This window comes from Bufo bufo, chromosome 8, assembly GCF_905171765.1.
Source record: "Bufo bufo chromosome 8, aBufBuf1.1, whole genome shotgun sequence".
NCBI classification, from domain to species: domain Eukaryota; kingdom Metazoa; phylum Chordata; class Amphibia; order Anura; family Bufonidae; genus Bufo; species Bufo bufo.
The window spans coordinates 8,091,788-8,110,580 of record NC_053396.1 but is presented as its reverse complement, the minus strand read 5'-3'; the positions used below and the strand labels follow the sequence as shown (position 1 = coordinate 8,110,580).

At 49.2% G+C, this 18,793-nt stretch overlaps 1 protein-coding gene across 5 annotated transcripts in view; it reads left to right on the top strand.

Moving 5' to 3' along the window:
- EXD3 (exonuclease 3'-5' domain containing 3) overlaps positions 1–18,793 on the top strand; it is a 160,027-nt gene that overhangs the window by 83,612 nt on the left and 57,622 nt on the right. The gene's annotated exons all lie outside the window — the stretch shown is intronic.

Below are 18,793 nucleotides of genomic sequence, written 5' to 3'. Positions count from 1 at the left end.
ACGGGACTACAACTCACATCATCTCCATTCACAGGTGCCCAAAGCCTGTAGCCCGCTGCATTCTCCCCCCCCCCCCCCCCCCCCCCCCCCCCCCCGGCTATTAAAGGGGCTTGACTTAATTAAATATTAATTTGGCAACATTGTAATCTCTTTTGGTTCAATTCTTCACCCATTTCAAGATCCGTGTCTGCAGTCAGTGAATGGGAACACTCTTCTGGGCTTCTCCGAGCTGAGGGTTCGTCACAATTGTGTCCAATCCTGTGTGAGCCAAAAGCATCTGCAGCGCGCAGGTTTGATGATGACGATAGCAAGCCCTCAGCGGCAAGAAGGTCTGTACAGGGGTTTTTCGGTTCACAACAAGCAGAGGTCTTGAAAACGGTCGAGGAATTGGACGGGGAAGGTTAGAAAGCTGCAGAGATTTTAGCTTTGTGTTTCAGGGGGTGAACAATATGGCTGCCGTTACGCTCACTCAGCTTTCGTTTTGCTGCCCATGTAGGTAGGTAGATTGATATGACCGACAACCACATATGGGAACTGCAGCTATACTAGGACTAAACACAGGGACCCCGGGTGACACCCAAATCCTCCTGTACTTAACCCTTTCATTACTGAAGTGATTTTTTTATTTTTTTTTCCAGGGTACTATTTCCAGTAACGCCCCCTCTGCATCACATAGGAGATCCTCGGGGCCCCTGTGTCCGCAGGCATGTAGACGTATCCTCTCTGTGTATACAGTGAGTAGGCCTGGATTTACAGCGGATTCTGCTTGGAAATTAGCAACTGAGCCCAATGCGGTCGTGGGTCCAGAGGTGCTAATTCCAGATCTTCAGATGCTAAAGCTGGTCCGGGGCTGTTGGCGAAACCGTCTTTTGGCTGAAAGCTACCCCTGACCCCCCCCCCCCCCCCCCTTTACTGGCCATGGCTGCCTTGGCCGACCGTACATGTCATTAGAATACCTATTGGATCCCCCCCATTGACCAATGGTTTTCAGATGCGATACTACAGCTCCCAGCATTACCACAGATCGGAGTCTGCTGCTATAGGCAATGTATTGTCCATGGCTCAACTTAAAGGGACACTCCAGGTAAAATGGTGTGATTCTAGTGCAGGGGCTAGCGCGACACAGAGAGAATCCCAGATCGCGCTTCAGCCCGTCGGCTAGACGTGCCTCCACTTTTGCCTAGAGCGTCCCTCCAGCTGTTGCAAAACTACAGCTTCCATCATGACCGGACAGACTACCGCTATCAAGGCATGCTGGTAGTTGTAGTTTTTCAACAGCTGGATGGCCGAGCTTGGGCCAACATTAGAAAAGCATGGCTGCTTTCTTCCAGGAACAGTGCCACCTCTGTCCAAGGGCTGTATCTGGTATTGCAGCTACTGCACATTACCTGTGAACAGATGTGGCACTGTTTTTGAAATGTTTTTGGATGATCCCTATTAAAAAGCCTTGTGAATTTGATGTTAATAGAGGGGGTTCCTTATGTAATGGCCCCGATTATAGGAGCCTGTACTTGGAGGTCCCGTCGCGGCCATGCATTACATAGATGGATTTCAGTGGTCGCAGTGCGATTGATTGGCAGAGAGGGGGCGATTCAGAATGGCCTTCATTCTTGATAAACTGGATGTAACGTATATTACGGAGGAAGGGGGGGTGATGATAGTAATCTGCATCGAACCATTAGGACCCCGCTCCTTACAATGGCTCCCCTCTCCTATTTCCAGTCCCTTTTCCCACCCGTCTCTCTTTCTCTCTCCTGGCCTGAGTTTTCCCATTCTGCAGGAGGTCAGCCCTCTGACCCTACTGGTTCACCATTATTTCTGTCTACTCCCCGGGGAGCTACTGTGAGCTGCTGAGAGAGCGGGGATCAGTGTTCCCAAGGGCGGGTGGGAAGGAGCAGCCCGTCTCGTAGAATAGCTGGAGGGCTATAACATGGAGCTGCTTCAATGTGGAGAGCTTGCGAGACAATGGGGGTGATCCTCCGTCAGTGCAGAGGTGTGTGTGATGAGGGCAGTGGTGACAGCTATGGTAAATAGCAGGTGACCAAGTGAGACCATGTCTGACAAAAGAGCCATATCCTTCGCCTCGGGGGTACGGAGTGTCTCCTCAATCCATCCTCGGATAGCACTGCTGTTGGAAGGGTGACCTGCCCTTGATGTTAGAAATAGTTTTACTGGGTGACGACCACCATTAAATCTTCTAAGAGGGTTGTCACTTCTGCCTGCCATGGTTGAGCAGTGGGGTGGTCCTATGAATTGTTAGCCAGCTTTCTAGGCTCCTGTCTGGCACGTCTGAGCAGTTGGGTGGTCCTATGAATGGTCACCCAGCTTTCTAGGCTCCTGTCTGGCATGTCTGAGCAGTGGGGTGGTCCTATGAATGGTCACCCAGCTTTCTAGGCTCCTGTCTGGCATGTCTGAGCAGTGGGGTGGTCCTATGAATGGTCACCCAGCTTTCTAGGCTCCTGTCTGGCATGTCTGAGCAGTGGGGTGGTCATATGAATGGTCACCCAGCTTTCTAGGCTCCTGCCTGGCATGTCTGAGCGGTTGGGTGGTCATATGAATGGTCACCCAGCTTTCTAGGCTTCTGTCTGGCACGTCCGAGCAGTGGGGTGGTCATATAAATAGTCACCCAGCTTTCTAGGCTTCTGTCTGGCACGTCCGAGCAGTGGGGTGGTCATATGAATGGTCACCCAGCTTTCTAGGCTCCTGCCTGGCACGTCCGAGCAGTGGGGTGGTCATATGAATGGTCACCCAGCTTTCTAGGCTCCTGCCTGGCACGTCCGAGCAGTGGGGTGGTCATATGAATGGTCACCCAGCTTTCTAGGCTCCTGCCTGGCACGTCCGAGCAGTGGGGTGGTCATATGAATGGTCACCCAGCTTTCTAGGCTCCAGTCTGGCACGTCCGAGCAGTGGGGTGGTCATATGAATGGTCACCCAGCTTTCTAGGCTCCTGCCTGGCACGTCCGAGCAGTGGGGTGGTCATATGAATGGTCACCCAGCTTTCTAGGCTCCTGCCTGGCACGTCCGAGCAGTGGGGTGGTCATATGAATGGTCACCCAGCTTTCTAGGCTCCTGCCTGGCACATCTGAGCAGTGGGGTGGTCATATGAATGGTCACCCAGCTTTCTAGGCTCCAGTCTTGCACGTCCGAGCAGTGGGGTGGTCATATGAATGGTCACCCAGCTTTCTAGGCTCCTGCCTGGCACGTCCGAGCAGTGGGGTGGTCATATGAATGGTCACCCAGCTTTCTAGGCTCCTGCCTGGCACGTCCGAGCAGTGGGGTGGTCATATGAATGGTCACCCAGCTTTCTAGGCTCCTGCCTGGCACATCTGAGCAGTGGGGTGGTCGTATGAATTGTTACCCAGCTTTTCTGGAAACATATATCATCGGGAATGTTGATTCCATCATAGCAAAGCAATATTTTCAAGTCTCTTTATCCCATTTTATGGACGCCACTAAAAGACCACCATAGAAGGGAAATGTGATATCTTGAAGCTCTGTAGCAATGGTCGCCCTTTCAGCTCTCCCTAAATCCTTCCCTCTCCAGCAGGTTATGGGAAACAGTCAGTGCTTACTTTAAAGAGACTTCATGTCCCTAAATATAGTAGCTGAGAAACTCTAAATTTGTTTGCTGCACACGGTAACCGTGTGTTCTTCTGCTGTTCACTATAACCTGACCACTAGAGGGCACTAACCATATGTTCTTCTACTGTTCAGTATAATTAGACCACTAGAGGGCACTAACCATGTGTTCTTCTGTTTTTCACTATAACCTGATCACTAGAGGGCACTAACCATGTGTTCTTCTGCTGTTCACTATAACCTGACCACTAGAAGGCACTAACCATGTGTTCTTCTGCTGTTCACTATAACCTGACCACTAGAAGGCACTAACCATGTGTTCTTCTGCTGTTCACTATAATTAGACCACTAGAGGGCACTAACCATGTGTTCTTCTGCTGTTCACAATAAACTGACCACTAGAGGGCACTAACCATGTGTTCTTCTGCTGTTCACTATAATTATTCCACTAGAGGGCACTAACCATGTGTTCTTCTGCTGTTCACAATAACCTGACCACTAGAGGGCACGAACCATGTATTCTTCTTCTGTTCACTATAACCTGACCACTAGAGGGCACTAACCATGTGTTCTTCTGCTGTTCATTATAATTAGACCACTAGAGGGCACCAACCATGTGTTCTTCTGCTGTTAACTATAACCTGACCACTAGAGGGCACTAACCATGCGTTCATCTGCTGTTCACAATAAACTGACCACTAGAGGGCACTAACGATGCGTTCTTCTGCTTTTCACTATAATTAGACCACTAGAGGGCACTAACCATGTGTTCTTCTGTTTTTCACTATAACCTGACCACTAGAGGGCACTAACCAAGTGTGCTTCTGTTTTTTACTATAATTAGACCACTAGAGGGCACTAACCATGCGTTCTTCTGCTGTTCACTATAACCTGACCATTAGAGGGCACGAACCATGCGTTCTTTTGCTGTTCACTATAACCTGACCACTAGAGGGCACTAACCATGCGTTCTTCTGCTGTTCACTATAACCTGACCATTAGAGGGCACTAACCATGCGTTCTGCTTTTCACTAAACTCCTGACCACTAGAGGGCACTAACCATGTGTTCTTCTACTGTTCACTATAATTAAACCGCTAGAGGGCACTAACCATGCGTTCTTCTGCTTTTCACTATAACCTGACCACTAGAGGGCACTAACCATGTGTTCTTCTGCTTTTAACTAAAACCTGACCACTAGAGGGCACTAACCATGTGTTCTTCTACTGTTCACTATAATTAGACCGCTAGAGGACACTAACCATGTGTTCTTCTGCTTTTAACTAAAACCTGACCACTAGAGGGCACTAACCATGTGTTCTTCTACTGTTCACTATAATTAAACCGCTAGAGGGCACTAACCATGCGTTCTTCTGCTTTTCACTATAACCTGACCACTAGAGGGCACTAACCATGTGTTCTTCTGCTTTTAACTAAAACCTGACCACTAGAGGGCACTAACCATGTGTTCTTCTACTGTTCACTATAATTAGACCACTAGAGGGCACTAACCATGTGTTCTTCTACTGTTCACTATAATTAGACCGCTAGAGGACACTAACCGTGTGTTTTTCTGCTGTTCACTATAATCTGACCACTAGAGGGCACTAACCTTGTGTTTTTCTGCTGTTCACTATAACCTGACCACTAGAGGGCACTAACCATGTGTTTTTCTGCTGTTCACTATAACCTGACCATTAGAGGGCATTTTTTAAACCGATGCTTTCTTTAAAACTGCCCCTTCGATTCTATGGGGGCTGTCGCCCCGTGAAAACAGCCAAAATAGGACATGTTCTATTTTTTTTAACGCTGGTTATTTACTGGCCTTTAAAAAAAAACGCCCATATGAGCTCGCCCATAGACTTTCCACAGTTCTGAAAACACCTGTGACAGCTGCTAAATGTATGAGTGTTCCCTAAACACTTGTCAGTCACAGCTGAGAGTTTGCTACAATTGTATCCGGTCTAAAGAATCCTCTGTGAGTGAAACATTCTGCATTTCCGGTTGATACATTTTGCTAGTATTGATACATTGTAGCAACCTGCTAGACTAGACTCATAGAATTGTAACACTCTGCTGTCCAAATATGAAGTGGTTTGTATTGGTCTTCAACCTTGGCCTAAACCCAATACTCCCATTCACTGACAGCAAGCAGGGATCTTAACAATGGTGAGAAATTGAAACATAAAGTACATTAGGAAGCAGTAGAGCTTTTTAATATGCGACAATTAAAGGGGTTGTCTGGCCGAGCAGAAAAAAAACGACACCACTCGCCTGTTCCGAGTCAAGCCGTACCAGCACCGCGTTTCCCATCCGTGCCGGACATTAAGTCACGTGACTGCTGCTGCCAATCACTGGCCCCAGAGGTCACTTGCTAGAACAGCACGTCACTGCTGGCTCACTTGAACGAGGCTGTGCTGCTGTTCCCCACGTCAGCAAATCCATGCCCCCCCCCCCCCCAATCGAGCAGCTATACATTTTTATGAAAGGTGAGATGGAGATAAGCAGCCGCCAGGCAGTTCTGCTGCTGCTGCACACCCCTCCTCCCCCCAAACCCATTACCATAGCAAAATGCTGGTAACATAACCCGTGTATGGCCGGCCACCTCCTTATATCATGCAGCCTGACAGCCGCAGGCTCCACCGAGAGGTCAGGAGCAGGGTATGGCCGCTGCTAGGCTGTGGTCTTTCGAGGACTTTTTAGGGGCTGCATTTAGATTACTGCAGCACATCACAACCACCGTGGATGATGCTGGCCTAGTGAATATCTACAAGGACACGATATGTGCACGAAGAGCAGTGATTCTCAACCAGGCCAGTGTCAGATGGGGCCCAACAGAGATGGTTCTGAGGGCCCATCCTTCATCTATACAAAACCGAAATTGCTGCAAAAAATGCAATATGACTGGGACGTGTGAAAAAACCCAAGAAATGCCCTCGCACCAAACCAAGTCAGCCACCTATAGGCTCACAATATGGTAGTAGCAGACAATGGCCCATACAGTAATGTGCTGTGTATGTGCCACCTATAGGCTCACAATATGGTAGTAGCAGACAATGGCCCATACAGTAATGTGCTGTGTATGTGCCACCTATAGGCTCACTATATGGCAGTAGCAGACTATGCTCAGTGCAGTAATGTGCTGAGCATGTGCCACCTATAGGCTCACTATATGGCAGTAGCAGACTATGCTGTGCAGTAATGTGCTGTGTATGTGCCACCTATAGGCTCACAATATGGTAGTAGCAGACAATGGCCCATACAGTAATGTGCTGTGTATGTGTCACCTATAGGCTCACTATATGGCCGTAGCAGACTATGCTCAGTGCAGTAATGTGCTGAGCATGTGCCACCTATAGGCTCACTATATGGCAGTAGCAGACTATGCTCAGTGCAGTAATGTGCTGAGCATGTGCCACCTATAGGCTCACTATATGGCAGTAGCAGACCATGGTCCATACAGTAATGTGCTCAGCATGTGCCACCTATAGGCTGACTATTTGGCAGTAGCAGACTATGCTCAGTGCAGTAATGTGCTGTGTATGTGCCACCTACAGGCTCACTATATGGCAGTAGCAGACTATGCTCAGTGCAGTAATGTGCTGTGTATGTGCCACCTACAGGCTCACTATATGGCAGTAGCAGACTATGCTCAGTGCAGTAATGTGCTGTGTATGTGCCACCTCCAGGCTCACTATATGGCAGTAGCAGACTATGCTGTGCAGTAATGTGCTGTGTATGTGCCACCTCTAGGCTCATTATATGGCAGTAGCAGACTATGCTCAGTGCAGTAATGTGCTGTGTATGTGCCACCTATAGGCTCACTATATGGCAGTAGCAGACTATGCTGTGCAGTAATGTGCTGTGTATGTGCCACCTCTAGGCTCATTATATGGCAGTAGCAGACTATGCTCATTGCAGTAATGTGCTGTGTATGTGCCACCTATAGGCTCACTATATGGCAGTAGCAGACTATGCTCAGCGCAGTAATGTGCTGTGTATGTGCCACCTATAGGCTCACTATATGGCAGTAGCAGACTTTGCTCAGTGCAGTAATGTGCTGTGTATGTGCCACCTCCAGGCTCACTATATGGCAGTAGCAGACTATGCTCAGTGCAGTAAAGTGCTGTGTATGTGCCACCTCTAGGCTCATTATATGGCAGTAGCAGACTATGCTCACTGCAGTAATGTGCTGTGTATGTGCCACCTATAGGCTCACTATATGGCAGTAGAAGACTATGCTCAGTGCAGTGATGTGCTGTGTATGTGCCACCTATAGGCTCACTATATGGCAGTAGAAGACTATGCTCAGTGCAGTAATGTGCTGAGCATGTGCCACCTATAGGCTCACTATATGGCAGTAGCAGACCATGGTCCATACAGTAATGTGCTCAGCATGTGCCACCTATAGGCTGACTATTTGGCAGTAGCAGACTATGCTCAGTGCAGTAATGTGCTGTGTATGTGCCACCTACAGGCTCACTATATGGCAGTAGCAGACTATGCTCAGTGCAGTAATGTGCTGTGTATGTGCCACCTACAGGCTCACTATATGGCAGTAGCAGACTATGCTCAGTGCAGTAATGTGCTGTGTATGTGTCATCTATAGGCTCACTATATGGCAGTAGCAGACTATGCTCAGTGCAGTAATGTGCTGTGTATGTGCCACCTCCAGGCTCACTATATGGCAGTAGCAGACTATGCTGTGCAGTAATGTGCTGTGTATGTGCCACCTCTAGGCTCATTATATGGCAGTAGCAGACTATGCTCAGTGCAGTAATGTGCTGTGTATGTGCCACCTATAGGCTCACTATATGGCAGTAGCAGACTATGCTGTGCAGTAATGTGCTGTGTATGTGCCACCTCTAGGCTCATTATATGGCAGTAGCAGACTATGCTCATTGCAGTAATGTGCTGTGTATGTGCCACCTATAGGCTCACTATATGGCAGTAGCAGACTATGCTCAGCGCAGTAATGTGCTGTGTATGTGCCACCTATAGGCTCACTATATGGCAGTAGCAGACTTTGCTCAGTGCAGTAATGTGCTGTGTATGTGCCACCTCCAGGCTCACTATATGGCAGTAGCAGACTATGCTCAGTGCAGTAAAGTGCTGTGTATGTGCCACCTCTAGGCTCATTATATGGCAGTAGCAGACTATGCTCACTGCAGTAATGTGCTGTGTATGTGCCACCTATAGGCTCACTATATGGCAGTAGAAGACTATGCTCAGTGCAGTGATGTGCTGTGTATGTGCCACCTATAGGCTCACTATTTGGCAGTAGCAGACTATGCTGTGCAGTAATGTGCTGTGTATGTGCCACCTCCAGGCTCACTATATGGCAGTAGCAGACTTTGCTCAGTGCAGTAATGTGCTGTGTATGTGCCACCTCCAGGCTCACTATATGGCAGTAGCAGACTATGCTCAGTGCAGTAAAGTGCTGTGTATGTGCCACCTATAGGCTCACTATATGGCAGTAGCAGACTATGCTCAGTGCAGTGATGTGCTGTGTATGTGCCACCTCCAGGCTCACTATATGGCAGTAGCAGACTATGCTCAGTGCAGTGATGTGCCTCTCATTGGCCGGACATAAAGGGCCCGTAACTATGTCATAGACTGGGACCAACCACAGGAGCCTCAGTTACTCCAGTGGGTCATCATTTCTGACCCACAAGGGGGAAAATACACCAAGAAATATTGCCTTATTTTTGTTTTCTGGACATTATACTAATAAAAAGCACAAAAGAGCAAAAAAAAAAAAGTATTTGCTCAGTCTTCTCCTCAGCGCAGCTCCGTGCAGAGCGGCCGTCTCCTATCGTTTGCATCTCTCGAGCATACACACTCAGTGGTTAACCCCTGTCACAAGTCTACACCCCCCCCCCCCACCACCTAGACACCTCTCTGCCTCCACCTTCCTCTGCCGCACTCCCCAAGCTGCTGGGAAAGAAGCTCGAGATCAAGGTTAGGCTTGTTGTGCCGTTTGGCGCAAGTTCAAAAACCGTGAGAACAGCTTTGGCCAGACACAATAACAAATACGTCAGCCAGGGGAAGCGCTTCCTCCCCGGGCCTCTCGCGTTCCGAAAGATTTTTTTTAAATTCTTTTTTGTATAGAGTAAGAGCGTCTCTCTGAGAGACGGGGAGCAGCGCAGGCCGGCAGGAAGCATGCAAGCTCTGGGGTTACAAGAGATGTGAGCCGCCATGTCCACAAAATGTGCAGATCTGTCTGAGGCTCCCCCCCCCCCCCCCCCCCCAGACATCCGGCACCCCCCCCCCCCTCCCCTCGCTTCCATTTTATTTCCCTTCCAAAGACTTTATTCTTCTTCTGACCTTTTTTATTCTTTATTATACTCTGTGCGATACCAAACAGGGGGTCTTTTGCTGGAATGCTTTGGCAATTGCTCGAATAACAATTCCATAATGGCATTATTGAATATTCGGAGTGATTGCTATCCCGTCGGTAAGTTAAAATTGATGTAGATACCCCCAGCCTCTTGTTTGCCGAAAAGGGGTTAAAATAAATTAACACACCCCGCTGTACCCAGTACTCCGGTTCCAGCACCAAACGTCCTTCTCCTCTGCTTCCGGACCGTAAGTGCGACTTATAATCTACACGCGTGTCACTGCTGCTGGCCAGTCAGTGGCCTCAGAGGTGACTTGCAAAAGCACAACATGCGACCGCCGCCACCACTGAAGCCATTGATTTGTCAGCAGCAGTGATAAGCATGTCGGTGTTATGTCATAGAACGGAGAAGGGAGCTCAATGCTGGAACGTCGGGGGAGGGGAGTCTCGGAGAACCCCTTTTAATGCAGAGGAGGATGTTACAGTAGTCTAGGCGGGAGATGATGAGGGCATCTACAAACATTTTTACAGACCCCTGGTTGACGAATGTGCGGATCCGAGACATACGTTTATGATGCAAAAGCGCCACACATGCTGTGATTTTAGGAAAAACCGCCATTGACCCGAAAAAGGGTAATGGAAATTAAGAAAAATACCACTCTGCAAAAACTTCCATAGGCCTACTGCTAAAATCTGGAGGTGGTGTTAGTTTGTTTTTTTTGTATAAAACTCAGCTCAGGCCAGCGAGTGATGATAATATCTGTAAAGCTCTGCGGAATATGTCAGCGTTCTATAAAACACCATTAAAAAAAAAATGCGCAAAGAAAGGCTAATAAAATCAAGTAGGGAATTGCTGTATAAAGGGGTTGCCTGGAACTTGAAAAAGATGGCTGCCTTCTTCCAGAAACAGCACCACACCTGACCATGGGCTGTATCCCGTGTTGCAGCTCGGCTCTACTGTAATAAATGGGGATGAACTGCAAACTGTGTCTTTTTCATACATTTTTCTTAAATATTGGAACAGTAGTCCGGAAAAGAAAATCACCCATGACAGGCATGTTGCCTCTCGGGGACTTGCATGGACAGCAGCTCAACAGTGCGATGGCCCAGCAGACAGCACCTTATATCTCAGGTAGAGGGATAGCTAGAGCTAAAGACTAAGCAGCACTGGAAGTTCTCCCCAAGAGGGGAAGAAAGCAATGAGTTCTATGAAGAAAGTGAAATGTGTTCAGCCAGGAGCACCTCATCATGGCAGGAGACGGGGAGCGCCAGTAGAGCACATGTGTTGGGTATCGCTTGGCGCCATGCAGCGCTAACGCAGACCAGCGCTCTACTTGTCCCAATGCCTGGGGCTTGGGCATCTCTCTTGAATGGAGGAGGTCCTCATCTTTTATCTGGGGTGGTGCACATATGCAGTGACTACCCCTTACAGAGGGTTCATGTAGAGAATTATAATTCAGAGCTAACATTGACCATGGTTGGGTCTATGGGGAACCCCAAGTTCTTCAGAGTCATCCCTGGATGTGAAGAAGTCTGACGTGTAGCCTTCACTCTTATATTTTGATTAGCAGCTTCAAACAAGGGGAAGCAGTTTGAGGGGGATATCCTCTTCTCTCATCCTAGCCACGTGTTTCCTGGTGGGGGGCTTCCGCTCGTTAACGCCTCTCCTCTCCTGCCCTGCATCCGGCGGAAGGCAGCGAGTAAACACGGCGGAGCTCAGCATCTGGGAAGCGAGAGGGAGAACTCGCAGCCCATTTCCTCCATTAGTACCGAAGGCCGGCTTCCTGCCACCAACATGATCTCTCACTTGGACATAAAGACCGTCACACGCTCGCACACACACAAAACCACAAGCACTTTCTTGTACAAACACCAACATGCTGATGGAGACAGACACTCGGCAGCCCAAGCATTTGGCACGTGGTCTAGAGACTCGTGGGTCAGTCGACAACCACAGAGCAGCATGGTGACCTGTCCCAATGATGCAGACCAGATCGGTGGCATGGGGCTGCACCTGAGACTATGATCTCACGATGCGTGCCGCCATGTAATGCTGAGTCCTGTAGAAAAGCCCTGGGAGCAATACAGCTGCCTCTACAGGGTTGCAGTTCGTTGCGACATTTTGCAAACCTTGCCCATGGTAGCATCCACAGCTGCAGTGCCCAAACCCGCTGCACCATGTCTCATCCTTGGTGGCTACCATTATTGCCCACAGATGGGATCCAGTTGTTGGAATGGGGCAAAACCAGTGCCAGACGAATGTCTTGAGGGTCGGGCAGAAATCCCCTGAGATTTACTATTGGATTATAACCTGTAATTGCTGTTTGGAGATCAGCAGTGCCATAGGGTCCTGGCAGACTCTTATCTCTCTTGCACTATGAAAAGTAGATTCAGATGCCGGAGGCGAGATAATGGAGAGCAATCAGCTGTCTGCCAGACGTTTTCAGTCCCAAGTTGCTGCATTTCTTGGCACATCTCTAGGTAAAGCTGGGGAGCCATAACAGTCGCCCCAAAAGGGTTCCGAAGTGGATGCAAAGGTTTTCGGAAGAGGACGCCATGGAGCCTCCCCCCCTGTCCTACCTGTGCATGAGTTGTACTCCACACGTATCTAACCCTGTGTATATTACAGTCCTTATCCATGGAGATGATGACATTTTGGGATATTCCCCGGTTTTGTTTCATGTGGTTCTCTGCCTGCAGGGGGAGGCGTGACCGCACTCATCGGGGTGGGGTGGGGTAAGGAGATGGGTGATGAATGTTCCCAGGTGTCTGGGATCCAATCCTACAGGTCTTGTGGCCACATGCCGGCGGAGAGAGAGACACCGAGCTTCCGATGGGAACTTTTACTGGCGCTCGCTGGTGGCCCCGGGATCAAAGAGCAAAGTCTGAGCTGCATTATGGGATGGGATGAAGAATTTCCATCAAGTCGGCCTCAGGGAAGTCGTCCAGTATTCCTAGAGTCCTCTGCACCAGATCCAATGAGTTGTGCTATGGGGGTCAAGGATGTATCGCTGCATCCAGGCAAGGCTCTGGGAACACTGGGGAAGCTGTAATGGCGTCCGAAACGGAGAGAGACATAAGAAATGACCGCATAGAATTTCTAACCACCCGATGGAAATGGACATCAGAGGTATAAGTGTCTGATTGGTGGGGACCCCCGCCGATCAGCTGTTTGAGAAGACATCGGCGCTCACGGTAGCACCGCGGTTTTCTCTCAGCTTTCCCTAGACCATGTGACGTCATGTTCATCAGTCACATGGCCTAGGCGGCGTAGGCGCAGCTCAGCCCCACTGAAGTGAATGGGGATGAGCTGCAATACCAAGCACAGCCACTATACAATGGACGGCGCTTTGCTTGGTGAGCTGAAAGAAAGTTGCAGCGCTGCTGCGAGCTTCGGTGCCTTCTCAAACAGCTGATCGGCGGGGGGTTCTGAGTGTCAGACCCCCACCGATCAGATACTGATGGCCTAAGGTTGACCCCTTTTTAACATTACAAACATGATTGGACAGACAAAGGTCACTCTGGCGGCTCACTGCACCCGATCGACCATGTATTGATCAGATTCAACTTATGAGGATTGGCTAAGGAGACAAAAATGGCCGCCCCATTGCGTGTAGTTGACAGATTTTAAACCGAAATTCTGTGAAGGTAAGCCTTCTCAGGTCATCCTCATCAATTCATGTCCTTCAAGGTGCAAATCTGCTGTCTGACACCGAACGTTCTCCTCCTGCTCCCATCTCTTGGGGTCGTGGAGACCCCTGTCACCGCAGGTAATGTATTCGCCGTATAATTTCCAGAATTGTTCATTGCATTCTCCACGAGGGAGTGACCGCTTGCAGAGAATATGTCTGCAGAGCAGCTCGGGTGTGTTCTACCTGGCTGGCCTCACTCCAGGAATGTGCTACCGGACGGACAGGTTTAGTTATCTCGTCTGCCTGTCGGACACGCTCTGTTTTCAGGTTGGCAAACTGTTTCCAGCGTGTTTTATAGTGTCACCGGGAGGTTTCCATAGGCAGTGCTTGCCTCAACCCTCCAGATCTATATCTGTAGCACGCCAATGAGAACAGGAGGAAACATGCGGAGAGGTGATCGTGCAGAAAATTATTTGGTTGGATCTGAAACCTTGGCCCCAGAAATGCTAGCCAGCTTCCATCCCTTCCTGAGTCCTTGGCCTTGGATGTGCAAGCCAGCTTCCATCCCTTCCTCTGAATCCTTGGCCCCAGAAAAGCAAGGCGGCTTCCATCCCTTCCTCTGAATCCTTGGCCTCGTAAGTGCAAGACAGCTTCCATCCCTTCCTCTGAATCCTTGGCCTCGTAAGTGCAAGACAGCTTCCATTCCTTCCTCTGAATCCTTGGCCTTGGATGTGCAAGGCAGCTTCCATTCCTTCCTCTGAATCCTTGGCCCCAGAAATGCAAGCCAGCTTCCATCCCTTCCTCTGAATCCTTGGCCTTGGATGTGCAAGCCAGCTTCCATCCCTTCCACTGAATCCTTGGCCTTGGATGTGCAAGCCAGCTTCCATCCCTTCCTCTGAATCCTTGGCCCCAGAAATGCAAGCCAGCTTCCATCCCTTCCTCTGAATCCTTGGCCTCGTAAGTGCAAGCCAGCTTCCATCCCTTCCACTGAATCCTTGGCCTTGGATGTGCAAGCCATCTTCCATTCCTTCCTCTGAATCCTTGGCCTTGGATGTGCAAGCCAGCTTCCATCCCTTCCTCTGAATCCTTGGCCTTGGATGTGCAAGCCAGCTTCCATCCCTTCCTCTGAATCCTTGGCCCCAGAAATGCAAGCCAGCTTCCATCCCTTCCTCTGAATCCTTGGCCTCGTAAGTGCAAGCCAGCTTCCATCCCTTCCTCTGAGTCCTTGGCCTTGGATGTGCAAGCCAGCTTCCATTCCTTCCTCTGAATCCTTGGCCCCAGAAATGCAAGACAGCTTCCATTCCTTCCTCTGAATCCTTGGCCCCAGAAATGCAAGACAGCTTCCATTCCTTCCTCTGAATCCTTGGCCCCAGAAATGCAAGGCGGCTTCCATTCTTTCCTCTGAATCCTTGGCCCCAGAAATGCAAGCCAGCTTCCATCCCTCCTCTTAATCCTTGGCCTCGGACGTCCAAGATACCAATGAGCAATAAAACACAAAATCTGAATGCGGCTGTACAACACAAATTGAACACAAGTGTCAAAATTAAATAGCTCCTAGATGGGACAAACCCAGACACTCAGCATATACACAGATATAATACAAAAATGTATCTTTATTGAAATCGATAAAACAAATAGATGCATAAATTGGCAAAGACAGACACGACCACATGGAGAGTGCACACAATACGTCGGGACATCAAGTTATAGCATTGCAAGTAGTGGAAATGGGATGGAAAAACCAGTATAAATGCACATAAATAAAGTACAAATGCAAAGTCAAACCATGTGGCTCCCCCACCTAGATAAAAAAAAACACGGTTCACGACATACACAATACAGACCCGGCTGGTGGCACCTCCTAGAGACCCCCTTGTCTTTACCAATTTATGCCTCTATTTGTTTCTTTTATTGATTTCAATAAAGATACATTTTTGTATTCTATCATCTGTGTATATGCTGAGTGTCTGGGTTTGTCCCATCTAGGAGCTACTCAGAAGTGCAAGACAGCTTCTCTTCCTTCCCCTGAATCCTTGGCCTCGGAAGTGCAAAGCAGCTTCCATTCCTTTCTCGGAATCCATTGACCCAAAAATAAGACGGCTTCAACTCTGTCCTTCGACTGCTTGATCCCAAAAATTTCAGGGAGCTTCCATTTTATCTTCCTATCCTTCAGCCAGGCACTTTCCATTCCTTCCTCCAACCCAATATGGCCTTTGAAACATTGTGTGAATATGCCCTTAGGGTGCAGCAAATCTGCAGCATATGCAGTAGCATCAAAGTGAATGAAAGTTTTTCCAAATCTCATCCACATGCTGCTGAAAGATCTCTAAATGTATCCTGCACGTTTCTGGCCTCCAGCATGTTAATTTATGCTGCGGATTTCACCCCTTGCAATGCAACGGGAGAAATCTTCTGCAGATCTATGTGCTCAAATCTACTTGTAACTTGTGGATTTGGCCCCATATACAATATGCCTAACCCATATGCTGGGCATTGGTGGGCGTCCCAGGTCACAGACCCCTACCGATAATACCTCCTGGCATGTCTTGTGGAGAGCAGACCCAGATTTATGTAGGCTCTGTATCCAGGACCCCCATGTTCTGACTATCCATTCAGGGATGCCAGTGTCAGACAGTGCAGGGACACCCCCTTCCCCAACTGGTGACACCCAGCTGGACCTTCGTTGCAGACTGCTGGAAACTCGTTAATAACTTCATTTCTAACTAGTAGGAATAAAGGAGTGGTACAATATGGAGTCATAAGAATAGTAGTTACTAATACAAACATGTCAGGAGAGGTGACTAGTACTCTTTAAAGACCACCTGTCAGAAGGATCAACCCTAATAAATCAGTCACAATGCTTGTTGGGGTTGACCCTGTTGATTAAATAATACCTTTCGCCTGCGGAAATCCAGAGAAAAAGGCTTTTAATTGTTTTTTGCAAATGAAATCTGCAGTGCACTGAGGGGCGCGGCTGGTACTGGAGGTGCACCGTGGTGCTAGGTCCCGCCCCTCGATGCCCTGAGGCCCTCATTTGCATGAGGAGTTAAAAATAGTGTTATCCCTCATGCTTTACACTGCAGCATTGCACCACTGGAGATCTATGATGGTTAGAGATATGGCATCATTGTGCACTATGGTCATGGCCTGTAGGAACCTCACGTTGTTAGGAACAATTGCACTTGGCTCGCCCCTACTCTGATCAGAAAGTATTAGCTGCAATGACAACTACATAAAGAATATGACTGTAGTATAAGCCGCCGTGCGGCAGGATGGAGTGGTCAGCGACGGTTACTCATGAGTTGTAGTAAGGAGGAAGCCGTGGTATATTGCGGTGGTCGTGTCATCACAAGTGTGTCTTGCACAATATCATTGAAGTTCAGGAGAATTACCAGAAAGGGACGTTTCATATCCCCTGGGTGAACTGAATGTACTCTGAAGACCGGGCGACCTAACGAGGTTCTACACCAGGACTTGTGATGCTGAGAGTTATAATGTCATAGTTATACACTGAGAACTCGGAGGCAGGACATCAACACGCTGACACTCGGGGTACAGGATAATGACACGCTGACACTCGGGGTACAGGATAATGACACGCTGACCCTCGGGGTACAGGATAATGACACTGACACTTGGGGTACAGGACAATGACACTGACACTCGGGGTGCAGGATAATGACGCTGACACTCGGGGTGCAGGATAATGACGCTGACACTCGGGGTACAGGATAATGACGCTGACACTCGGGGTACAGGATAATGACGCTGACACTGGGGGTACAGGATAATGACGCTGACACTGGGGGTACAGGATAATGACGCTGACACTCGGGGTGCAGGATAATGACACGCTGACACTCTGGGTACAGGATAATGACGCTGACACTCGGGGTGCAGGATAATGACACGCTGACACTCGGGGTACAGGATAATGACGCTGACACTCGGGGTACAGGATAATGACGCTGACACTCGGGGTGCAGGATAATGACCCTGACACTCGGGGTACAGGATAATAACACTGACACTCGGGGTACAGGATAATGACACTGACACTCTGGGTACAGGATAATGACGCTGACACTCGGGGTACAGGATAATGACGCTGACACTCGGGGTGCAGGATAATGACGCTGACACTCGGGGTGCAGGATAATGACACGCTGACACTCGGGGTACAGGATAATGACACGCTGACACTCGGGGTGCAGGATAATGACGCTGACACTCGGGGTACAGGATAATGACACGCTGACACTCGGGGTGCAGGATAATGACACGCTGACACTCGGGGTACAGGATAATGACGCTGACACTCGGGGTACAGGATAATGACGCTGACACTCGGGGTGCAGGATAATGACCCTGACACTCGGGGTACAGGATAATGACGCTGACACTCGGGGTACAGGATAATGACGCTGACACTCGGGGTGCAGGATAATGACGCTGACACTCGGGGTACAGGATAATGACACGCTGACACTCGGGGTGCAGGATAATGACGCTGACACTCGGGGTACAGGATAATGACACGCTGACACTCGGGGTACAGGATAATGACACGTTGACACTCGGGGTACAGGATAATGACACTGACACTCGGGGTACAGGATAATGACGCTGACACTCGGGGTACAGGATAATGACGCTGACACTCTGGGTACAGGATAATGACGCTGACACTCGGGGTACAGGATAATGACGCTGACACTCTGGGTACTCGGGGTGCAGGATAATGACGCTGACACTCGGGGTACAGGATAATGACGCTGACACTCGGGGTACAGGATAATGACACTGACACTGGGGGTACAGGATAATGACACTGACACTCGGGGTGCAGGATAATGACGCTGACACTTGGGGTACAGGATAATGATGCTGACACTCTGGGTACAGGATAATGACACTGACACTCGGGGTACAGGATAATGACGCTGACACTCGGGGTACAGGATAATGACGCTGACACTTGGGGTACAGGATAATGACGCTGACACTCGGGGTGCAGGATAATGACGCTGACACTCGGGGTGCAGGATAATGACGCTGACACTCGGGGTACAGGATAATGACACGCTGACACTCTGGGTACAGGATAAAGACACTTGGGGTGCAGGACACTGACATCTTCCTGTTGTGGGGGGGATGTTTGTCCATAGATGGCCGCCGCTCTCTGTCGTCCTCTCTCCTCTCAGAGTCTTGGGAAGAAGCTAATGAGGTAGATAAGGGCAGGA